This window comes from Pseudonaja textilis, chromosome 1, assembly GCF_049901715.1.
Source record: "Pseudonaja textilis isolate UNSWEBS1 chromosome 1, rPseTex1.2, whole genome shotgun sequence".
Taxonomy (NCBI): Eukaryota; Metazoa; Chordata; class Lepidosauria; order Squamata; family Elapidae; genus Pseudonaja; species Pseudonaja textilis.
Window position 1 is genome coordinate 62,631,944 of NC_141990.1, and position 17,895 is coordinate 62,649,838.

A 17,895-nucleotide genomic window follows, 5' to 3' on the forward strand; every position below is an offset into this window, starting at 1 on the left:
ATAAAAAGAATATTGTTGAAGGCACCAGGACAGGAACTCCTTCATTTCAGTGGTTTTCGGATACAGCACCGGAAACTATTAATCAAGTCTATATCTGAACATGCTAAAAAATAACATCAGTAACACTTCTATAGAAATGTTTTAAATCTTCTCATCAATTATATATTGGCTTTCTGTACTGTACCTCCTTTCTATACCTCTTTTCTATTGCAAACCCTTCCAAGGGTGCTTTAGAATGGCATGTTTGATTATGCCGACAAGCTGCAGTGATTGAAAAAGAATTCTATCTTGTCTGGGCAGAAGGCACCATCCCTCTGTATTTATTCCTCCCATGCCCCGATAGTCCCCAGTTGTACAGAAGCTAGATGAGGCTGAGATATAGCCACTTGCTTAGAGCCAGTAACTGAGCAGGGTTCAAGTTGATTCCATACAGAATAATCTCAGTTAAATGCAGCCAACCCTTGTAATCAGAAAACTGGGGAAGACTCGGTCTTTTCTTGACAACGTCTACTTCTATACTTGCATGAGATTTATGTTCTGCAGAGCAGCATTCCATTAAGGAATTGCTCTCAAGTGCAATTTTGACATTGTGGAATCCAGGCATAGGTTTAGCCTGCCATATACTGTTTGCAAAAACTAGATTGAACTAAGGCTGCAGTCAGTAGTCAGGATCCATGCCTGGATTAGAATCTGTTCCAATGTTAAGAAATAAATAGATAAAATTCATGCTGGGCAAAAAGCCAGGAGGCCACAGTAGACCTCAGTGGGATTAAAGCAAAGACAGACAAATTACATCCAGGGGCCAGAAAAATGGAGCAGATAAAGCCAGTGTGTTGAAGATTAGACTATGTGTGTAGAAATAGGAAGCCAAAAATTCCAGTGTCATCGGCAGTTAGCCAAAAGGCCTATTGGTTTTTTTTTTTAATTTATTAAACAGGAAACTGTATAAATATCAAGAAAATGGCTGTGGGCCCAAAGGGAGCAAAAGGCACGCATGGGATGGCATGACAGTAGTTTGGGGCATTTTCACAAGCATCAATAAAATACTAGAAAGAAAGTAGCATTTATTCTATTTACATTTTTTTTCTAAATGCATTGCCTCAAATCATTTTTAAATGACATTCCCCTCTTTCTATCTCACATGAAGATAATATACACGGATCAGCACATTGCAGACATAACAGCATTCTTAGCATTATTAATGAAAACACCCACAGATAATGAGCTCCCAGAGTTATGATCTCAGATTGCTTCTCCCAACTAATCTGTAAACTGCCAGATTTGATAGAACTAATTCAGAAGAAAAATGAGATGGAATCATAAAAATGAGTTGTTGTCCAAGAGTACACTAATGTTCATATTCTTTCTGATAAAGACCAATCAGAAAAATTATACTAGAACATAGAACAGCAAGGTTGGAATGGATGTTGGAGGTCTTCCAATTTTATACTATTCCAAACAAATGGTTATCCAATCTCTTCTTAAAGACGTCCAGGGATGAAGCACTCCCAATATCTGGGGGCAAGTCATTCTTATTGAGAGTTTTGCAGCGAAAATTCAGCGCTGGAAAAATAAACACAGATGGCTGATGCTTCATTTAACATCTTTATAAACATAAGTAGATTTTACAAACCAGTTGTAGATTTCTCCAACATGGAGCAAACTCAAACAGAAACATGTTGCAAGTTCAGAGCAGAGCTCCAGTCTTCAGCAAGCAAGCAAGTTAGTTTCATCTTCAATAGACAGACTCAGAGCTCAACATAGCTTCAGAGCTGAAGAGCTTAACATAGCTTAACGGCTAGGCTACTTCTAGTTTCAGTTTCCAAGACAGTCCTCATTGGCTGATTTAGTTGCTATGACTATTAATTGGCTGACCTTGTTACCACGCTCTATTCCAGTTCATGAATATACTCTGACAATTCTCACTGTCAGGAAATTCTTGGTTGGATCTCTCTTTAATGATCTTCCACCATTACTTTTTGTTTTCCCCTCAGTGCTTTAGAGATTAGGTAAGCTCCTCTTCTTTGTGACAGCCCCTCAAGTATTGGAAAACTTCTATCATCTCATGCCTAGTCTTTCTCTGTATTAGACTAGAGTAGGGGTGTCAAACTCAAGGCCCAGGGACCAGATCTGGCCTACAGGGTACTTAGATCTGGCCTATGGAGCTGCCCTGGAAACAGTGAAGGACTGCCCCCTTCCAGTGAAAATGGAGCTCAGAAGGGCCACACATGGCCCTCCCAAGCTCCATTTTCGCTGGCAATGGGTTGCAGTAGGCCGTTGCAGCCGAAAACAGAGCTCAGGAGCCTGTTTTGCTGGTAGAACACTCAGGCCACCACAGGTGCCCTGGACACAAGTGATGTTGAGCTGGCCACACACACCCTGGCCATGCCCCACCCCAGGTCAAACACAACCCTGATGCGACTCTCAACGAAATTGAGTTTGACACCCCTGGACTAGACATATATAGTTCTCTCGGCCATTCTTTGTACGATTTAGTGTCCAGACTGTTTATCTTTGCTGATCTTCTCTGTACTCTTTCTAGGGTTTCAACATCTTTTTTCTATCATGATGAACAGAACTGGATGCAATTTTCCAAGTGTGGCCTCACAAAACTAATCATACATAGTTATGTAGTACTTATAACAAACTTACAGTGATTCCAATTCTACTTTGGAGTGGTGAGACATATGCATTCAGCTTTCACATATATTTCTGTGGTATAAGATTTATTTACACACAGACACACAGATCTCAGCAAGATGAGGGTTCACCCTAGTTCAACAAAATTCTGTACTTATAGGATTTTCTGGAGAAGCAAAACTGTGTTTTAAGTTGCTAACTCAACTTTTAATATACATAAAGGATCCATATTCTCTTGGCCCCTTTGACCAGAGGAATTATCTTGGCCCATCTATGCATCTTTTGGCCATATTAGCTGGCCAAAATAGTTGTAACCTACCAATCGTTCCCTTTCAGACCTCATAGCGCTCATAAAGAAAATCTGGAGAATTATAGTAAATAAAATCTGATTCAGTCATCTGGATTAAGTCATCTAAATTCATATTAGGAAGCTTTTATAATAAACCCTTTAGGGAGAAAAATTATTGATAACAGGAGGCAAACTCTTTGAAATTCCTGATAATTCACTGGACAGTAGTATAAAAACCTATGGATTCCAGGTTGACCACTGGATGAAAATTAGTATGAAAATTAGATCCTAATAATAAAATGTTAACAATCAATGTCCAGGAAATGTCCTTAACCAACCATTTCTCAGAAATATTTGTATTAAGGTGAAAAAAATTAAATTCCAAAAAGCAGGGTACTCTATACAGTTTCCAAAACTGCTGCACATCCAGAATTAGGTATAAAACTAATCTGGCAAAAAATAAAAAAGTCTTAGCAGTGTGACTTCAATTATTTGTCAGTTTGGTTTTAAGATCATAGTTAATAACTTTTTATAAACAGAAATCATAAATCTAAATGGAACATTGCCCAATAAATCTATTCCCTGGACTCTGTAGATAGATGAATAACTGAATATCGGCAAATTAAACAATTCAATAGTTCCGGATAGTTTCATTTTGTGCAAAATTCTGAAAATCATAATTATATATAGTTAAATCTATGATGAGGTGTGGCTCCTTGGTTTCATATATGCATGACAGTCAACATTTAAAAACATCATCCCAAACTATTTTTGTTTCTGGAAAGCAAACCTGTGATTATCTACGGTCTGTGAAAATCATACTAGCAGAACAAAGTGAATATAAATGGAAATACAGGAGGGGAATAATGAGCTGCAGTATATTCTGCGTCTTTCTGAAAGTTTTGCATAGAATTAAATTGAAACTGTTCAAATAAATGAAAGCCAAAGCTCAACGAATTGACAAAACAGAGTGTATTTCCTGAAATTATGCATATATAAATCAGAATCCAGATCAACAGTTAAAAAAACAAGCATTTGGGAAATACACTGCAGACTAGCACTTGATAGGGCAGCCATGAAAGCCTTGGAAAAAATATTAAAATGCTGTCATGTGACTACACATGCAAAGATCTGAGCTGTGCAAACTACAGTATTCCTTGTGACATGCTATGGAAGCAATATGTGGACTTTGAAAAACAGGATAGAGAAAATACCAACACTTTAGAACTTCAGTGTTGGAGAAGACTGCTGGGAATACTGTGGATAGTCAAGGAAGCAAACCAACAGATCCTTGAACAAATCAACCTAGAGTTCTCGAGACACAAATAACCAGACTCAAATTATTCTACTTCAGACATTTTATTCAAAAACGTAGCTCTCTGAAAAAGCTTAAATGCTGGGAAAGGTGGCAGGAAAGGAAAGAAGAGGGCCACCAGCAGTTAAGAGAATAAATTACAGTGGCGATGAGTCATCATTGGAAGACCTGAGAGGCCAGGTTAGAGACAGATGGTCATGGAGAAGATTTATCTATGTCACAGGTGTCAAACTCACTGTGTTACGTTGCCATCATGTGACGTTTTATGACATTTTCCCCATTTGCGGTGCTGGGGTAGGTGTGGCCTGCATGTGACACATCTGGCCTGCAGGCCACCATTTTGGCATCCCTGATCTATGTGGCTGTTACAAGTTGAAAACAACTTGATACACACTGTACTATCTGTAATAGTACAGATGTTCAAAAGCATATTCATTTATTAGATTTTTTTTAAAAAGATATCTACAATACTGTGACTCTCCATAGTGTGCATGGGCTTGATGACAATAAAGATTTTTCAGAATCGGAGCCCTCTGAAGAAAGATGGATTTACCTGGCCAAATCTAGTCATTCATCCAAAATCAGAGTTTCAAACTAATTTTCTGTTTTGTTCCCCTCTTCTACTGATTATAGCTCCTGATGGAGAATGGCATAAAATCTACTTTTCCAGAGTGAAAAATAGTTTTACTAGAATTATGCAGGTTTGAAAGAAAAGAGTGCATGGATTCTGCTCATTATCATAGTGACTAACATATTGTTCTAGAACAGGGTGTCAAACTGGTGGCCTGCAGGCCAGATGTGTCATGCACAGGCCACGCTTACCCCATTTCCGCGAAGGGGAAAACGTAGTGATACGTCACTTGACAGCAACGTGATGCTGTGAGTTTGACACCCATGTTCTAGAACAAAGAATAATGGCAAAGAATAAAAATAAAGTCCTATAGGTCAGTGGTGGGATTCAATTTTTTTTACTACAAGTTCTGTGGGCGTGGCTTGGTGAGCATGGCAGGGGAAGGATATTGTAAAATCTCCAGTCAGAGGTGGTATTTGCCAGTTCTCCGAACCACTCAAAATTTCCGCTACTGGTTCTCCAGAACTGCTCAGAACCTGCTGAATACCACCTCTGCTATAGGTGTAAAAACACTGATGAACATGTTACACTAAAACTGGATGATTTTAATATCAGATCTACACAGTATTCCCCAAGCTTGGGAGCAGACAAATTTACAGTAAAATATTCCAAGAGATTTGCACTATTTGTTTTCTTTATCTCTAGGTAGCAAACAATTGAAAAGCTTTATCTTGGTTGTTCAGTACAATTGAACACAGTGAAGAGAAGTCCAGAAGATTATCAGGATTAATTAAATCATCCTCCAAGGTCCATACTGACAGCTACCATATCTTGACAGCAAGAATCTGGATGCCCGCTAAATGAAAGCAGCAGAGCTAATGCCATCCTGATCATCTCATCCCTCCTTTTTCTGTTGCTTCCTTTGATTTTCAAATTTGCCAGCTGCAGATCTCTTTAGTCAAAAGAAACCTGTGAGTCGAGATTGATGATAGACTGCCTTTAAAGATTTTCATCAATAAACCTGCTGAAATCCATATCTAAGTGATGAAAGACAGCAATGGCTTGGCACCCTAGTATCTTTAAGACCTCTTTCTGCAAGACCTCTTTCCAGTTCATTCTTCTAAAGGAAGATGGGATAACCATCTCTTGGAGATGTTCTGAATGTTGTAGTGGTTGTCTACACTTCTTCTTTTGTCATAATTACAGGAGACTCTTCATATAAAATGAATATGAACAAAGCATTGTTTGGGGATCTAGAAAATGAATGGAAATAAACGGGTTATTATTAATAATAACCTTATAGAAGAAAAAAAATAAACATAGGAAAGTAAATGTAATAATTTTAAAGTTTCAAAGGGGCAAAAGGGGTTTTAAATCACATTTTACTCAATAAGACAAAATGTGCTATATATTTCAGCCACAGAATCACTTCTGGGAGGATAAAATATATTCTGAACTACAATATTGTTGTTTCAATCTCTTGACAAATTGTTATTGGTTGACTCTGTTAAATAGACAGAGGAATTATTTTTCTGGAAAATCTTAAATCATAATATTTACCAGAGTTTTAAACAATTTTTCTATAGGGCAAGTCTTATCTTAATGAAGAACTGTTTAAACTGACTTTACCTAATCTGCTAAAAGGCCTCATTTGTGATTAAAATATTTCAACAAGTTTAGGCTGGTCAGACTGTTGTTGGCCATAAACATGTATTTTAAATGCTGAGGTTTGACTGATTTACAGCTCTATGTCCAACATTACAAATATTTTTAATTATATATCCTCTTAAGATTCATCACAACACATATTTTTCTGCTATTTGAGTATGGCAGAAGTCCTTCTGAGGTTGGTAAAATGAGGACCCAGATTGTTGGGGGCAATATGCTGACTCTGTAAACTGCTTAGAGAAGGCTGTAAAGCACTGTGAAGCAGTCTATAAGTCTAAGTGCTATTACTATTACAAGTGGGACCATGGAGCAAAGAAGAATCCTGTAGAATGGTGCCTAATAACATTCAGATGGGTTGATCTATCAATATAAAAAGGAAACGCAAAAGATATTTTTCTCTCTTCTAACATGATTTTTCAGTGCATACTTTGCTCTGTAATGTGAATACTTTCTTAAAACTAATAACTATGTTTTTAATGCATAGTTGTTATGATAAAGCCAGATGTTTGATTCAATGATAATAGAGATGATTTCAACACAATTGCATGCATTAATACTATACAAGTTAAACATTGAACTTGTCCTTTTAAAACAACAGGAATTCGATTGCAAACATATTAGAATTAGCATCTAATATTTTTTCTGTTTCACTTTTTGTCTTCAGTTCCACCAAATACCAGAGTTGCTGTTGGGAAGAACGGTTGTTTTTAGCAGCACTAAAGCACCTTGGGATAATCTAAAAAAACTAAACTTGACAATTTCCTGGATGGAGAGGCATTTGGAAAATCTAAGGCTCAAACTAGACTGGAAATTCAAAATAAATTCTGAAAGAAAATAATGACATACTAAAAATCTATATTATCTCTCTTATTTAGTTTCAATGGAAATTCAGAGCCATACAATTTCTTGCAAAGGGTTACGTTAGCATAGCTATATTAAGTTTTGGAGACAAAGGTTCAAAAAAGAGTTTAGAAGAGCATGTAAACACGTGAGTGCTCACACATTACAACTTCTTACATTAAATGCGTCATTTTCCATAATTATTCCAGAGCTGCAGAAAGCAGTCGTGCAATCCCCAGAAAAAGACATACTGGGTTAAAGTCTTTCAGATATCCAAACGTTTAGAGGAACATTGTTGTCTTCAGAGCTGAAGTACCACTCATTCTTATTAGATAGCTTTGTCTGTTCTTACTGGTAGTTGTGGCATGCACTGACCTCAGAAAGAAGCCAGAGATTAAGCTGTCCCCTTCCCCTCAAAGGGCAGAAGGCTAAATTGTCATAAATGCCATTATGACCATCACATCTCCCTTTTGAGATTATTGAAACACAGTTCAAGATATTACCTTTTTTCTGGCTGTCAAAGGGTAGCCTTGTTGATTGCTTTGTTGGGCCAAGAAATCCAGGAGAAAGTGACCATGTGAGGCCGGCTAAGCTATCTTTCCAAATCCAGTAACAGCTTTATACTGGAATTGTCAGCTTGGTTTTTCATTTGCATTTGTCTGATTAAAAAAGAGAACAAGGAAAAAGATGGGACATTTCTGAAAAAAATAATCTTCAGAAAATTAATGCAGAATGTATTTATGATACTAGAGATGGCTCTGCCCCAAAGCCCAGAATCCAAATATTTTGGTGAACTCTGAGATTTAGATCTACAATTTCAGGTTTGTATCCATATTTGGTGGAGAAGGAAAATCATGTTGCCTGCGCACTGGAAAAGTCAGGGGAAGATAGGCATCTGTTTGTTGGAAACATATTGCAACAAGACATGAAATAAAAGGGAGATTGTGTAGAGTAGCTGAGTAATATCTATAAACTACAAAAACAACAGGGTCTATAAAAGTTTCAATAGTTTCAGGCCAAGATACCTAAGATAAGTTAATGAAATGTTCTTGAAGACAGCATAGACGCTGTCCTCTGTTTTGAGCTTGTTGAAATTTGCAGTCTTCTTCAGAGATTCTGTTATATGTCCAACCACAATAGTATTGATAGATCCCTAAGAGTTTGCTAGGACTACAGAGGTTTGGAACAACCTCTTATTGAGCATATTAACAACACTAAGAAACAGAATCAAACACTTTATAAGATTTCATGCAATGGTAAGTATTGAGTATCTGGGATAAATACAAGAAATTTACATTGTTTTGCTTCACTCTTAAATGCTTATTTTTTATGAAGAGAAGCATAATGAAGTTCTCTAAGAGATGGTATAATACATTTAGATTGCAAGGCGATTAAAAATAAGACATGGATAACATCTTTTGAGACTTGCTTCACAATGGCTTAGTCCACCTGAGTTGCTCCTATCTTTTTATCTTTGTAAAAGTAGTGTAGGGTTAAAAGAATTATGAAACACTTACAGATTTGACTCAATCTGAGAATCTTTTAACATGTAAGTCAGAGCATCTGTTGGGCCTTCTTTATAAATTGCTGATGGAGGATAATTCAGAAACCGAACAAGTCAAAGAAATAGATGAAGCATTTAAATGCAATATGCATCACTGGGAACTTCAATGGAATAAGAACATTAAGTTTACAATTACTATTGCACTTAGAGGAAATTGGTATAAGATATTGATATATCATTCCTTGAATATTCCCTGAATATTACACTTAGAGGAATACTTAGGAATACACTTATTACACTTAGAGGAATACTTACACTTAGAGGAATACTACATTGGTATAAGATATATATATATATATTCTGAGGTTCTCGCAGGTATTTGTATGTGGATCTTTGGTTATTCGGTTTTTTTCCCACGTAAGATTGGAAGTATCTAGGCAACGTTTCGATGAAGTCTCATTCATCATCTTCAGGCTTGTGTCTTCGGCTCTGTGCTTCTCAGAGTAATGTGAGCTTGCAGCTGCTTCTTCCTTTTAACTGCTAGTTAAAAGGAAGGCCTACCAGCCATTTGGAAACCTGCCCTCATGAACAGACAAGTACCTAACATGAAGAATGACACCAGACCCACACCCACGAGGGCCACACAACATGCTACCACCACACTTCCACGTAGAAAGCAGATTCACACCCACACAGAAGATGAGACACGACCATGAACCAGAAGCTGCACTGCAGCTGCATCACTATCCACTTCAAACCCCTCCGATCCATACATGAAGCGAACTAACGCCCACCATGAAGATGCGGAATGACCACGAATGCGAAGCCAAACAGCAGGATCACAGCTCACCAGCTCAAATCCCCTGGCAACGAAGACTAACCTGAGCACAACCAAGCCCCCACCTGAACAGAACACCCCCCCAGCCAATCAGAACACAGCCAACCCCCCAATCAGAACACAGCCAACTCCCCAACCAATCAGAACACAGCCAAACCCCCAACCAATGAGAATACATCCCCACCCAATCAGAACACCGCCAAGCCCCCAACCAATCAAGTCACCCCCTCCACTAGAATATATATATTCTCAAGTTTTCACGGGTACTTACATGTATGGTAATCAGCTTTGTTCAGGTATTTTCCCACATCATTATAGTTGTGCTTTTAAAGTTGTAGCAACGTTTTGGCAGAATCTCATCTGCCATCATCAGACTTCTGTATTGTGTTCCTCTGTTCGTCTGAACACAATACAGAAGCCTGATGATGGCAGATGAGATTCTCCCGAAACGTTGCTACAACTTTAAAAGCACAACTATAATGACGGGGAAAATACCCAAACAAAGCTGAATAACACACACACACACACACACACACACACACACACACACACGGGAGGGAGGGGGAGGGAGAGAGAGAGGGGAGAGAGCACTAATACTTTGCTTATGAAGAGTGGCACCACTCACCAATCAGGAATAGATGTAATGGAGAGCTGGTAAAATAGACAATGGGGCCAGCAAACATTAGATCGCTTCAAGCTAAGTCAAGGTTGGGGAGAGACCACTTTGACAAAGGCTTTCCTACTGCAGGGATGCATTTAAATTATAGCAGTAAACTATAATGAACTCTCCATGGACTATGCTATGTAATTGGCTCTCAGAAGAAATGAAGTTCATAGCCATTTGGAGAAGCAACTTGCTCATCCTTAATTTTAAAATCGATGACATATACATCTATTTAAAAAAAAAAACTCCTCTAGATTGCAGAGGTACTTACTTCTAGTAGTTCACAGGGTTATAGTTCTATCTATTTAATTCTAGTGAAGCAGGTCTCAAAAAAGGAGAAAGATTACTGTAACAGCAAAGAATTCTAGCAATGGGGTGCCATTTAACCATTATAGACCTCCAGGGAGGGCAGATTTTCCAGATTTAGCTTTCAATTCAGAACAGATGTACACCTTTCCAACACAATCTTCAAAGAGCTATCATGTGCAATACTTATGATCCCCACTTTTTATGTTCAAAATATGTAGCTAATTGACTCTGGCTATTCTATTGAATATATGATTCAGAGCAATGTTCCAACAGTGTTTAATTATGGGGAAGCAAGAGAAAAGGGCAGGAATGAGCAATAAACTAAAATTACAAAGCACGGGCTGCTTGTGGTATTTGGCTGAAAAAAAGAGAGAGAACTCTGCTGTTCTTCTTCTTGTGGCTGTCAATCACATATTTTTCTTTTCTTTCTATTACATAATAGGAATATGTGTCAGCTTGTGGAAAGCACAGGTTATAGCCAGGTCCCTTTGGCCTTTTGACAGGGAGAAGAGAAAAAGTAAACTAGTAGAGAGGCCTCTACTAGTAAAATTGGATAGCTTTATCTAGAATTAGAGAGGAAGTATGCTAAGAGAATATTTTCCCACTAATTTTTTTTTTAAAAAACAGTAAAACTATCCTTCATAGAAAACTACTGTAATAGGAGCCAAGTCAAGTTTTAAGGCCATAGATATCTTTTAATTTCCTTTGTTTGGAATAGCAGATTGTCTATATCCAAGTATCTATCCCTCAGCACATATTTTTTCCTGCTCCCCTACAATTCATTTTCCTCATGTGTCCCAGAAGATAACAACTAAAAATCATAACAATCTGATATCAACTGAACATCTGATAAGGCAAATTCCAATTAAGAACATGTGTGTGTGTGAGAGAGAGATATTCCATTAATGCAGTATCCATTGGCCTACCTAGCTTTCATTCCTCCATTTAGTTGGTGGAAGCTTAATCACATTAATACTATAGCCAAGTAGATTTCCTGCTTGGAAGTATTCAAGCCAATAAAACATGGGAGATATAGTATAGGATGACGCTGGAAACCATGGCTAATGAAAGGGCCCATTGAAAATGAATTCATTTGAGAAGTGTTTCTCAATACCACCCATTAGGAAAAGTTTTACTAAGAACTCATAATGGAGCCAAAGAGGGCACAAGAGGCAAGCTCAATAAACTATGAGAACAACAACAAAAAAAAGTAATGTCCTTAAAAAATGCAGCACGGATGCCCCCATGTGGACACAGTAAAATACTTTGCTCAGCACATTATACTGATCTTTTAGCAAAGGGTAATTCAGAGCTTGTTTTAAAAGAACTCAATCTTCCATTTTATTGGCAACTAGGAGAAACCAATATACTTCAAATAAAAAAGAACACTATTTTTTAGTATTAGTGCACTTTTTGTAAGTCACACACAGATAACCTGGTACTAATCTTTATCAGAGGAAGTAATGATTCTACTCTATTCTATACTGATTCAGATTTTGAGCTGTTTCTCAGCTGTAGACATGTCATTTTGAGAAGGATACCACTTCAGGAATAATTCTGTAATGGACTGAAGAAATAATCTTGAGGAATAGGAGGAAGAGTATGCTACCAAGATATACTTTTCAGATAAAAGAAATCTTGAGTCTGGAGCAGAATGTAATTTGAGAAAGCGACTCAGGCAGGGCCTTCCTAGTTCTCATTAAGATAAAGGGAGGACGAAAGCATATTCAAACTTACAAGACCGATATCAGCCCCTCAAGGTAGACCAAACTAAGAAGCTAAAGTTAATGCACGCTAAGATTACTACAGGTAGTCCTCAACTTACCACAGTTTGTTTAGTGACAACGGCATTTTAAAAAGTGACTTATGACAGTTTTTCACAGTTACCTTTGCAGCAACCCCATTGTCACTTGATCAAACTTCAGATGCTTGGGGACTGGTTCACATTTATGACCGTTGCCGTGTCCAAAAGTCATGTGATCACTTTTTGCAACCTTCTGAAAAGCAAACTCTATGGGGAAGCCGGATTCACTTAACAGTCTTCTTACTAACTTAATAACTGCAGTGATTCACTTAACAACCGTGGCAAGAGAGGTCGTAAAATGGGGCAAAACTCACTTAACAATATATTTAGCATGTAAATTTTGAGCTCAACTGTGGTCATAAGTTGAGGATTACCTGTACTTTTATTGTAAGGTTACAGTAACAGAATCTTGCAAACCTCAATACTTTCCCCGCACTTCTCTACAAAAATGGTGACTTACCAATTCAAAGATTGCCAGAAGATGAGAACAAAACGAAAGAGAAATTGAGGGAAATGCACATGTTTCAACTTTGAGAACAGAAGATTGAGTGGAGCTATGATAGCATTGTTCAAGTATCTGAAGTGATGACACGTAGAAGAAAATCAGGGTCAGGAAGAATTTGATTTAATTACAGGAGTATATGGGAACAGACCATTACACTTAACACAAGAAGCCAATCTGGAAGAACAGGAAAAGGTTAACTCCACCTTTTCTAGTCAAAGGCAGAGCTTGAACTTTAACATCTGGTAGAGGAAATTCCTCCTTCCTCAGTTGTGTGTACATTAACCTCAGCTGAAGGCAAAACCTATAACATCTTTACATATGGAAAAAATATACTTCCAACAACATCGAAAAATACATCCATAACTAGCTGATCAATGAAATAACAATATTAAACAATTGGATTGCATGTGCTTTTTATTATAGTCCTTTCTCTCTGGTTTGGATTCCTCATGCTGTTCTTGATTACTGATGATGGAGCTAATGGGACAGTGATACACCATATTCCCATTCTAGGGCTGCAATTAAAGTTACAGTGCCATCTGCAGCACTAAGTGGTTGGCTGCTTCTACTAGAGTGAATTTATTTGTAATTTATTTCCTGGTAATATTTAAAAATTGTTGTCATCTCCACCCAAGTCTACAGATGTCTATCAATGACATAAAGAGGATGTGAAGGAATGAGCTGTGATGCCACCCGGAACACATAAATTATAGCCAGAATAAATGATTGCTGTGCTATGTATTTCCTGTCCCATTTGTTTATGGAGGGTAGATAATTCAACTCTCAGCACTCCCTGTCTTGTAGGACACAAATATGTGCTTAGCCTTCTGGTCTCCTAGAATGTGCACAAGATAAACTCTTGCGCAAATCATTTCTTCCAATTGCATTCCATGAAAAACAAAAATCTGATAAGATTATCTCCTGTCATTTATAAATCCTTGAATGATTTTTGGTATGAAATAAGTGGCTGGTCTCAGAATCCCATATCTTGGTGGCATACACCACTGATCTCTCATCAAGACAGCTCCCAGTTCCCTTTCTCAATGAGCTGAAGGCATCAATTTTAGTAGCGATCACAATCTGCTTAATGGTTTCAAATGTAACAGTATTTAAAGCTCTGAAAAACTGAATGGAATTTATGTAGGCTAGTATAGCAATAGCACTTAGACTTATATACCACTTTATAGTGCTTTACAGCCCTCTCTAAGCGGTTCACAGTCAGCATATTGCCAGAGTCAACAATCTGGGTCCTCATTTTACCCACCTCAGAAGGATGGAAGGCTGAGTCAACCTTGAGCCTGGTGGGATTTGAACTGCCAAACTGTGGGCAGCTGGCTGCAGAAGTAGCTTGCAGTACTGCACTCTAACCACTGCGCCACAGAGGCTCTAGTATGTGTTTATGAGGGGGAAAATACTGGTTTCACTGAGAAAATGCTTAATGTAGGGATGTCGCTTCTTTCAACTCACAAGTGCCAACTCGCCTCAGGACCACATGGCCAATTTGTTGTAGGGATAATTCACCATGGGTGACTGGAGAAAGAGCTGGGCAAGCTAGCGGGTGGGCAGAGCACAGAGTATGTCGGGACAGGTGGCAGGAAGGCAGTGGGGGCCAGGGGCTTCCCATTTTCACATGTCCCACCGCTGGTGCTGCTCGGCTCTGAGCCTGGCTTGGTGGTATTGGTGGCAGTGCCAAGCCCAGCATGGATTGGTATCTGTGCCATGTTCAGAGCTGCTCTTACTGATGCATTGTGTCAAGCTTGGAGCCCAGCATGGCCGCCGCAGTGGCAGGGTGTGTGAAAATGAGAAGTCCCAGCTGTTGTTGCCTCCCTGCCACCCATTCCAACACACTGCACTCTGCCTGTCTGCCCACCCACCCGCCTGGCTCTCTCTTCAGCTTACCTGTGGCGAGTTGTTCCTGCAGTGAGTTGGCTGTGTGGAGTTGTCCTGTGGCAATTTGGAGGCTGTGATTTGACAAAGGCAACTTGGCGATGGCTTGGTTGCTTTCTCTGTTTGGGAAGCTATGACGATGAAATGATCAAAATTGGCACAAATATGGAATACCTGAATCCTCAGGCGTCTTTAATAATTTGAGTACCAAACCTCTAAAATAAAAGTATTTCTTCATATACAAAACTGCAGAATAGATGGTATGCCTGTCTGATGAGGATATGATGGGGATATGCAAGCGTAACATTGACGGGTCAAATGAGGCTATAAAGTTGTTTGGTATGATAGCCTATGTTGTGATCGCGGAGTTTCCATAAAAGATTGTAGTCTGATGAATTTGTTCAGGGGCTTGAGATTCAGAATGACTCTCCTGGTCCCATTCTTCTTTGAGACATTGTATCTCCTGTTTTTGTTTACTTCAGCAAGGCATGGGTAGCACCATGGACTTCAAGAACATGGTTGAGATAACTCCTCTGATAAGATTTCCTCCCCACTGCTTTTGTATGTTCCTTCTCAAAATTTCTTTCTTTCTGCCAAGAACATCAACTGGAATATTCCAAAGAAGATGGAGCAGGAAAGAAATGGGAAATTCCAAAACGTTTTGTGGCCTGGTGCCTTCAATCTTCTCCAGAATCTTGTTTAAGGAACTCCCTCTACAGATCCAATGTGCCCCCATCTTTGAAGAAAAGGCCTTGGAACTCAGGGGTCGTGTAACATTTTGCTATGTCAAAACAATTTAGCTAGGCATTTTCTCATTCTAACCAGAGCTGGTCCTCTTACTTCTAATAACTGTCCATCCTAAAGGTACAAAGGAGGGAGATGAGGTTACTTTATATGTCAGTATGAAGGTGGGGGAGGTTTTGGCTGCTCTTTGGCTTCCTTCCAGGGGCAGGGAGTTGGGATAGAGAGTCTTTTGGAATAAGTCACGGCATGCCAAGTGCATTTATCTCTGGTAGGTAATAAAGAAAAGTATCACATGGTTGTGTTTCCCATGTGGCATCACCTGATCATGGCTCCCACTGGCCTCTTCTTATCCCACACGCAAGGACTCTTTGCAGAACCATTTGTTACTTTGCATGACTCTAGAATCGTAGGAAAAGAATGCCACTTCTGCCATGTAGCTTCCTTCCTTTTTTTTTTCTTTATGTATCTTTTTATTGAATGCAAGTGAAAAGAAAAAGTTGCTTCTTGGCCTGAGGTGAAGCTGAGAAGAAATGCCAGGAGGCAGAGTTAAGGCTGTGACGAAGGAGAAATTCCCTCCACCAGATGCAAAAGTCTAGAAGAGTCAAAGTGAACCTTTCCTGCAGGCTCCACCATTAGCGACTAAATAAATAAATAAATAAGCAAATAAATGTCTCTACAAAGCAAGTTGAATTAATTATGTGTTCTCCTATACTGGATGAGTTCTCCAGAAGCTGGAAAGCCATCATTCGGATGCCTGCCCTGCACAGGTGACTGGACTCATATGACTAGTCATGGATATATTCCTTGACTATATTTTTTGTCCTCTAAAAATTCAAGGCATTTTATATGGTTCCTTTTGCTACCATTTCCCCCTCATAACTGACAAACTAATCTAGAGCAATCTATAGTCCCTTAATGAGTTTTATTATTCCACAACTAAGAATCTGGGTCTGGTTTCCCCAAACAAGCAAGTTTCTATGTTTGTCTATCACTCAACACAATATGTTACAATAACAAATAAAATATCAAAATTATTTTAGAGTTTAAATTGCTATTTAGAATGTAATTTAAAGGATTTACTGCAAATTGATTGACAGTCTTTGGCAACTGTGCAATTGCATAACACAATTTAACACAAGTTAAAGATTTGGGTTTCTTTCCGTACCAGTTTACATATTAAAAAGTATCCTGGCTCTTCTGTGTGCATAATACATATTTATTTCAAGTAAATAGTCATGAAAGGTCTTTTTCCAAAGATAATTTTCAACTAGCATTTGTATCGCTGGCATAAACAAAATTACTTTCTGGTGTTTGGAGACAAAACGCATTCACTTGTGAAATGCACTTCAGATTTTCCCCCAAACAAAACAACCCAGTTATTTATTCCTACTACATTCAATGCTGATGTTAGTTAAATCTCATACTCGGTACGGGTAAGTGGGCATACTAATAGTTTCCGCCGGTATCAGGCATCCGAGACCTGCCAAATAGCGGAGGAGAAAACCTGCCAAATTGGCTCAGCCCGCCGTATCCACGGCGGCGTTGGCGTTGGGAGCACTCCCGGAGATTAACACGGTCTCCATCCCAGAGAGAGGACCCCGGAAGTCCTCCCAGCTCCATGAAAAGCCGTCCTCGAGGTCAACTTCCACCGCCCCACAAGCGGCGCTGGCAGGGGATGATGGGAGCAGCCGTCCGACCATCTGGCGAACAACTAAGAAGCGGCGCTTACCCGGGAGCGCTGTCCGCCGCCCGCCCATTCGTATCCGGGTCTCAAACTGTGTGGGCGGCCCTTGAGCGTTTCTCCGCCGCCGCCGCAGCCGCCGTCTCTCCGCAGGCTCAGGTGCGCAAGCGGGGAAGGAGGAGGAGGAGGAGGCGGCGGCGGGAGCGCAAGTAGCAACGGCAAGCCGGATCGGAGCGCCTGGTGAGTGGAAACTGAGCGTGTCTGCGTCCTTCGCAGGAGAAAACGGGGCTGGCTGAAGGAGAAGAGGTGCTCGGAAAGCGGGTGCGGGGACCCGTTGTTTCCTCCTCGACAGCGCTAGAGCCTCGCGTAATTTGCGCCTAGGCGCTCTCTGCTCAGTTCAGGCTGCCTGGGTTGGATACCTTTACTGCTTCTTGTGATTGTATGTCCACAATGAGCATGCATAGATGTTCGGGTCATGCGTGGTTGTTTCGGTTACAAGAAAGTCAACAACTGCAGCTTGCCAAGTCACCTAAAGCATGGGGGACAGCACAGTTAGACACACTTGCTGGGGAGAGAACACAATTATAGAGTTTTAGGCACCCTAGAAATGAATATTATTGTTAAGTCAAAGGTCAG

The 17,895-nt window shown here is 39.5% G+C and overlaps 1 protein-coding gene and 1 long non-coding RNA gene across 7 annotated transcripts in view; one reads left to right on the plus strand and one right to left on the minus strand.

Annotated features, from left to right (window-relative positions):
- Nucleotides 1–3,886: 3,886 nt before the first annotated feature.
- Nucleotides 3,887–17,429, minus strand: LOC148127643 (uncharacterized). Of its 2 annotated transcripts, none has more exons than XR_015744097.1 (3): nucleotides 17,308–17,429; nucleotides 7,827–7,982; nucleotides 3,887–6,068 (listed from the first exon to the last, which is right to left on the minus strand). It is a non-coding gene; the product is annotated as an uncharacterized LOC148127643 (long non-coding RNA). The 2 variants fall into 2 exon arrangements; XR_015744095.1 differs by lacking the exon at nucleotides 17,308–17,429 and adding an exon at nucleotides 17,003–17,133.
- Nucleotides 17,363–17,895, plus strand: part of RMDN2 (regulator of microtubule dynamics 2) — a 30,512-nt gene continuing 29,979 nt past the window's right edge. Inside the window, exon 1 of one of the 5 annotated variants that reach the window (XM_087936009.1) lies at nucleotides 17,363–17,499. The gene's annotated coding sequence lies outside the window, so the exon portion shown is untranslated. Of the gene's footprint in view, nucleotides 17,670–17,895 lie in introns of all 5 variants that reach the window. The other 4 variants (XM_087936014.1, XM_087936034.1, XM_087936025.1 and 1 more) reach the window with 4 other exon arrangements.